Source organism: Odocoileus virginianus, chromosome 4, assembly GCF_023699985.2.
Source record: "Odocoileus virginianus isolate 20LAN1187 ecotype Illinois chromosome 4, Ovbor_1.2, whole genome shotgun sequence".
NCBI classification, from domain to species: Eukaryota; Metazoa; Chordata; class Mammalia; order Artiodactyla; family Cervidae; genus Odocoileus; species Odocoileus virginianus.
This window is the reverse complement of record NC_069677.1, coordinates 89,537,278-89,543,223: the sequence shown is the minus strand read 5'-3', so window position 1 is coordinate 89,543,223 and position 5,946 is coordinate 89,537,278.

Genomic DNA, 5,946 nt, shown 5'->3' with positions numbered 1-5,946 from the left:
GATGACAACATAATGAACCTTCATGAACCAACTGTCCAGATTCACTAATTTTCAACTCATAACCAATTTGGTTTAATGTATAATTTCACTCACCTAACCAATCCATGTAATTCTTTTGACGTTACTCCCAGTGTCACATGATTTCAACTATACAAAATATCGATGTATATCTCAAATATATGATGACTCTTTTAAGAAGATAACCACACTTTCATTATCACACTTACATAACAAATTCTTAATATTGTTGAATATTCAACCCATGTTTTCGTTTTCCCATTGTTTCATAAACTTTTAGTTTAATTACTCAAATCAGAATACAAATAGGTTCATAAATTATAATTGGTTCATATGCTCTTAAGTCCCTCTTTTTAATCACCAGGTTCCCATTCTATCACCCTTTAAAAAAATCTTTAATTATTGAAGAAACTGGGTCAGCTATTTCATAATGTTTCCCACAGTCTGGAGTTTGCAGATTATATTCCTGTGGTATCATTTACCCTATCTCCTCTCTCCCCTTATAGGCAATAATTTCTTTGGAAAATGTTATATTTTACCCTTCCATTAAAAAAATAATTAATAGCATAACATACCACACGCACATTTTTGCACAGTAGTTCAGAGGTGGTTCAGTGTCCTTTTTGACAGTTGCCTAGTACTCCATCACATGGATGCTACATAGCTTATTCATCCAGTCCCCTACTGATAGATATTTGAGGTGTTTGAAGTTTGATGCTATTGCAAATAGTGCTGAAATTAATAGCCAATATATCTCTTTGTGTTTTTGCCAGGATATCTTTGGGAACTGATTCCTAGAAGGGACACAGCTGAGACAAGAGATAATTGCATCTGTAGTTTTTCTAGAAATTGAAGGCACTCTGCTTTTAAATACAATGTGTTTCTAGAAGTTGTGCCATAAAATGGATCCTGGAACAGATTCTAGTTTAGCTATCTGTTGCTAAATAACAAATAACTCCCAAAAGCAGTGGCCTGAAACAGCCCCATTTATTATTTCTCATGATTGTGCAATTTGAGTGGGGTTCCTTTATCTGCTGCATTTGGTTGGCTGGGACAGCTTGGCTGGGCTGGAGAATCCAAGATGGCTGGATTCGTGTTTCACACCTCAGCTGCAGAGGCTGGGACAGCTGGACGCCAGCTGGGCTTCTCTCTCTCCATGTGGTTTCACATCATTCAGAATTACAAGCTTCTTAAACCTGGTGTCTAGATCCCAAGGCATTAAAACTGAAAGTTGCAAGGGCTCTTAAGTCCCAGGCCCCAAAGTGATAGGATGTTATTTTGACTTCTATTGAGCATGTCTCAAGGCCACCAGATTCAAGGGGAAGGGGAACAAACTCTGTCTGTTGTTGGGCAGGGCAACATATGCACAGAGAAGAAAGAAAACTGTTTTTTGAATGAACTGATTTGGCTAGGTTGGATCTCGGTTGTAGCACGCAGGAACTTCGTTGTGTCGTGCAGGACCTTTCATCGCGGTGCACAGTCTCTCTAGTTGTGGCTCGTGGGCTTAGATGCTCCCCAGCATGTGGGATCTTGGTTCCCTGACCAGGGATCAAACCTGCTTCCTTTGCATTGCAAAGCAGATTCTTACCCACTGGACTACCAGGGACGTCCCAGCCATCTTTGCAGACAATTTACCACAGATCGTAACAGGATTATATGCTTTATACAGACCACAGACACATGCCCTGTTCTGACCTACTTCAGCATCAGCTGACTCTGTGGAAAGGGTCCATTTAGGGCAGTGAAAAGTGAAACACCGTTTTATGCTGCAGTTCAGTGTGGATAGTGGTAAAATCCCAGCGGGCCCCACGTGGAGATAACATCTGTCAGGTAAAAGGGAGAAAGCCTTCTTTTGAGGCAGGGCACTTGACCTAGGCCTAGACCCTAACCGTATCAACAACTACGGTATTCATTCATTCTATCTGTGCTTATTCAAGAACACAGTTCCAGGCTCCAAGAGCACGGTGGTGGGGTCAGTGGTTAGGATTCCGCGCGGCCAATGCAGGGGCTTTTGTCTTTCGACTCCTCTCTTTGTAACACCCCACATGCCATCAGTCACCTTGCCCTGTTGTCCTGCCTTCAGAACAGATCTCAACTTCAACTTCTCCACACTCCTCCCGCGCACACGGCCGCCATAACCTCTCAGCTTCTAACAGAGCTCCGCTTCCCCTCACGCATCCCTGGGTCTACTCCATATACAACTGCCAGAGTAAGCTTCCAAAACGAAAAGTAAGGTCACAGAATGGCCCTCCTTAAAACCCTCCAGTAGCTTACCTCAGTAGAGAAATAAGAAGTCGAACTTTCACCCTCTGATCTGACTTACAAGGCCCGCATTATTCTAAGCCCCTGACTCAGGCTTCAGCTTCACCTTCTGTTACACTCTCCTGTCCTTGCAAAATTCCAGCCACAGTAGGCTTCTTTAGACGTCTTGAACATGCTGCCTCCTTGGAACATTGCTCTTTCCCCTCCGTCTCTGCGTGACTGAAAATTCATTTTTGAGGTCTCACTTTCCAGACAACCCCAGCTAAAGGAGCCCATGGTTAAAACTCACTAACTAGGGGAAGAGGCTTTTATTCGTCATTGTACCCTTCTGCTCCAGTTACCAGAACCTAGCGAGGCATGAGGAGAAGGCAATGGCACCCCACTCCAGTACTCTTGCCTGGAAAATCCCATGGATGGAGGAGCCTGGTAGGCTGCAGTCCATGGGGTCGCTAAGAGTCGGACACGACTGAACGACTTCACTTTCACTTTTCACTTTCATGCATTGGAGAAGGAAATGGCAACCCACTCCAATGTTCTTGCCTGGAGAATCCCCAGGGACGGGGGAGCCTGGTGGACTTCCATCTGTGGGGTCACACAGAGTTGGACACGACTGAAGTGACTTAGCAGCAGCAGCAGCAAGGCATGAACATAGGCTTACAGCCTTCATAGTATTGATCATTCCCTGAAAAATACCTTATTCATTTTCCTCTTATGTCCCTCTCCCCCATTCAGTATATACTGGCAAAGCAAGAAAGGACAGGGCTCTTAGCTATTTTGCTCTCTACAACACTTCTCGCCCTTACAATGGGGCCTAGCATACAACTGGGTCTCAATGAACATCTGTTAACTGTATGAGTGAATGTGCTTACATGCATTAAAAAAATATAGGAGTCACATTGAAGTTATAAAGGAAGAATCTGTTTCAGAGGAAAAGCTGTTTCTATCCCCCTCACCTCAATTATATCCTTCTAAACCTTGACCTCCGATCCCACCTCAACGTTACCCTGATGTCAAGGGTTATCGAACCCGTTCATTACGTTTTCCATCAGGGAAATGCATGTCAGACTAATCACCCTAAAGTGACATACAGTTCCGAGACGGCAGCATGCATCTTTGCTTCCCATAAAAATGCATCCCTTCAGGTTTGTGTGAAAGGCAGATGCTCCAGTGATGGGTTCTCATGGCATTTTCTTTGGTCTTTGACATAAGCAATCATGACCTAGCCAGAACCGAATAGACATACTGGGAAGAAAAACACAGCTCTGTGTAAGTGGAGGGAAACAAGTGCGGATGAGGGTACCTTCTCTGCACCCTGAGTGTGTGTGTGTGTGTGTGTGTGTGTGTGTGTGTGTGCGCGCGCGCCCTTAGCCCCTCAGTCTTGTCTGGCTCTTTGTGACCCCATGGACTGCAGCCCCCAGGCTCCTCTGCCCATTGGATTTTCCAGGTAAGAATACTGGAGTGGATGGCCAGTGCTTCCTCCAAGGGATCTTCCCGACCCAGGAACTGAATCTGAATCTTCTGTGCCTCCTGCACTGCAGGTGGATTCTTTACCCACTGAGCCATCCAGGAAGCCCCCTCTGCACTCCAAACGGACTAACAAACAATGAACCTGATTCAGCCTGCTGCCGGGCAAATTCTTCATGTTTCTATTTCCTCTTCCTGTGACATCTAAACAATCACGCTTATTCTTCTAACTTCCTTAGGACAGATGTATTACTTTATATCACAGAATGTTAGACCCTGAGGTCTCTAGGGAATAATTTAATCCATATGCAAATGTAGAAACCAAGGCCAGGTTGAGCCCAAGTGATTGACACCTGTTCACAGCTAACTGGGCTTCCCTGGCGGCTCAGACGATAAAGAATCTGCCTGCAATACAGGAGACCCCGGTTCGATCCCTGGGTCAGGAAGATCCCCTAGAGCAGGGAATGGCTACCCACTCCAGTATTCTTGTCTGGAGAATTGTATGGACAGAGGAGCCTGGCGGGCTACAGTTCACGAGGTCACAAAGAGTCGGAACAGGACTGAGTGACACACACTTTCACTTTCACAGCTCATTGTTGGCAGGACTGGAACTAGAGCTCCAATCTCCAGGGCCTCGAGTCACTGTTCTTTCTACTTCCACAGACTGCAACGCTTGCCCTGTTGTTTAGCTTCTTATAGGTGTATGCATTATCGTCGTGTTAGCTCATACACTTCTTGAGAACAGTGAAACAGTTTCTCTCCCACAATGCTAGTTAGTCGTACACAAAGAAATACTTACTAAATGAAGGAACAGTCTGCCACCAGTCCAGAGCAGCTGCCACCCTCCCTTTCCTAATCCTTAGTAACTTACCGGTTACCCCTCCACCATCATTCCTTGAACAGTTTAGCACCTGCCTGTCTTTCTCTCCACCTGACTCCAGCTTCTCTTGGTGACTCCAACAAGCTCATAAATGATCCATCTGACACTCTGGTCACTCAGTTTCCTGAACACCTCTCCTCCAGTGATCTTTTCCTCCACCCTCAGCTACCCATTCCCGTGTTTGCATAGCTCTAAACCTCGACTTTCCTTTTAGAACTAACACCCAAAAAAGACGTCCTTTTCATTATAGGGGACTGGAATGCAAAAGTAGGAAGTCAAGAAACACCTGGAGTAACAGGCAAATTTGGCCTTGGAGTATGGAATGAAGCAGGGCAAAGGCTAATAGAGTTTTGCCAGGAGAACACACTGGTCATAGCAAACACCCTCTTCCAACAACACAAGAGAAGACTCTACACATGGACATCACCAGATGGTCAACACTGAAATCAGATTGATTATATTCTTTGCAGCCAGCGATGAAGAAGCTCTATATAGTCAGCAAAAACAAGACCAGGAGCTGACTGGGGTTCAGATCATGAACTGATCGGAACTGATCTGAATAATGATATTGCCAAATTCAGACTTAAGTTGAAGAAAGTAGAGAAAACCACTAGACCATTCAGGTATGACCTAAATCAAATCCCTTATGACTATACAGTAGAAGTGAGAAATAGATTTAAGGAACTAGATCTGATAGACAGAGAGCCTGATGAACTATGGATGGAGGTTCATGACATTGTACAGGAGACAGGGATCAAGACCATCCCCATGGAAAAGAAATGCAAAAAGGCAAAATGGTTGTCTAAGGAGGCCTTACAAATAGCTGTGAAAAGAAGAGAAGTGAAAAGCAAAGGAGAAAAGGAAAGATATTCCCATTTGAATGCAGAGTTCCAAAGAATAGCAAGGAAAGATAAGAAAGCCTTCTTCAGCAATCAATGCAAAGAAATAGAGGAAAACAGCAGAATGGGAAAGACTAGAGATCACTTCAAGAAAATTAGAGATACCAAGGGAACATTTCATGCAAAGATGGGTTCGATAAAGGACAGAAATTGTATGGACCTAACAGAAGCAGAAGATATTAAGAAGAGGTGGCAAGAATACACAGAAGGACTGTACAAAAAAGATCTTCATGACCCAGATAATCACGATGGTGTGATCACTCACCTAGAGCCAGACATCCTGGAATGCGAAGTCAAGTGGGTCTTAGGAAGCATCACTACAAACAAAGCTAGTGGAGGTGATGGAATCCCAGTTGAGCTATTTCAAACCCTAAAAGATGATGCTGTTAAAGTGCTGCACTCAATATGCCAGCATATTTGGAA